Here is a 1,902-nt window from a genome sequence, read left to right on the forward strand (position 1 = left end):
ACTTCAATTTTTGTTCTCCTTTTTTTTAGTCTTACCTCAGTCAAACAAGTGATCTCCATACATCATTTCTACTATCGGTAACAAACAAATTATTTGAGCTCCATTAATTGAAATAAATGATTTTTTGATAAGTCGTCATTTCGAAATAAATCAATGGTTCAGCCTTCAGTTCAGGTGAAGATGAAGACTAAATATTTTTCTGATAATATCGAAATAATATGGATATCAAACGATGTCGCGGACTTGGAAGACAAGAATGCCTTCGTGAAACGGAAAGCGCCGATTTGTCGCCAATCTTCCTATCTCAGAAGAATGGTCCTAGGAGTAGGACTAGGAGTAGGAGTAGGACGTTCCTATACGTATCGCTCCTCTCGCCGTGCAACAGGCCCCGGCCATAGTCCTACCCGTAGATTCCCCACACTCACAGGCAGGATGGTTGGGGGTGTAGTGGGCCAGTGTAGCGGTAGTGAAGTGCAGTGGAGCCTGCACGAACTTCGCTCGATCTCGAGCCTCGCCTCGAGGTAGGTACACAGATTCACGTCTTACTCTTATTTACTAGATCTATATACTGCAGATCTGTAACTAAATCATAGTGAAAAAACTCACCAGACTCTGTCTCAAAAAGATTCAAGTCAGCTGTGCCTATGCCTTTTGGCTGCGAAATTTATAAGGTCTCCATTTCTGTTGACTAAATAAGCGCGGCTAGCCGGCCGCGCTCGTGTCGACTGTCGTCGATGTCCGGGCTTTTTTCTTTTCATGATTTGTATTATTAAGCATACGGTAACATGAAATGTACGGAAAGCAATTTGTCCAAGAAAAAATTTATCATAAGGTGTCACGCGCGTAAAACATTCCCCATAGACTTGTGTGTTAAAATGGCACTTCTGAAAAATTCATTAAAAAATAAACGTGAAATTAGAGGGTCGAATGCCTACTACTGTTGGATAGGATATATATCTGACCAGAGAAGAGTATCGTAGCCAGCTCATTTTACTAATAAATCGCCATTTATGAAGATAACTATGATAGAATAAAATTTATGAGCTATTCGAAACAGTAAAATTGCCCCAATTCTTCCGCCAGTCAAAAAATAGTTCCAAATTCATTGATATATCTTCCCAATTTGGGGAAATGAAGTTCAGTAGTTACCATTTCTAGAATCAGTGTTAGATTTTCGATTATATTCATATACTTTTGTCAATCAACAATATAAAATGTGAATGGGTTAATTGGGTCGAACAAATATCTTTAGCCTAATTAGGAGACTGAATGGGGGTGGGGGGTGGCTGAGTATGATCTCGGCTATCGATCATGCAAACGCGACAAAAATTGGCATGTACGTTACCCATGTCATGGCATAATCTACAAAACTAGAAGTCCCTAGCCTAATATTATAGAAAAAGATCAAACTCTTCAAAAATCCAATTGATCAAAACTGCTTAATTATTCATTTATTCGTAAAATCATAAGTATGCTCTATCTAACTAAATAATGCCCCTAAATGCTAATTTTTGGTTCAGAGACTCTTTATAGAAACCTGATGAAAACTTGTGTATTTTTTTTTTTTTTCTTATGTATTTCTGTTTTTAATTCTTGTTTTTTCATTGGAAATTGTCGGGGACTCATGACGAAAAACCTCCATTTGAGAATACTATACCCCAGTTTCTTCTTCACCAATTCTCTTCTCCAAGTACTATAAGCCCGAACTAGCTAGCTGCCCCAAGCAGCAATCGGTCCGAAGATATATAGCACGACAGCCCAGCACATACAGTCACAGCAGGGGGCCACACACGATGGATTGCAACGTGTCTAAGGCTGCGTTTATGCGACCTCAATCCAGAATCATGATTTGAATCATGATTTGAATCATGATTCAAAACACAAACATGAATCACGATATTG

Source organism: Lytechinus pictus, chromosome 6, assembly GCF_037042905.1.
Source record: "Lytechinus pictus isolate F3 Inbred chromosome 6, Lp3.0, whole genome shotgun sequence".
NCBI lineage: Eukaryota > Metazoa > Echinodermata > Echinoidea > Temnopleuroida > Toxopneustidae > Lytechinus > Lytechinus pictus.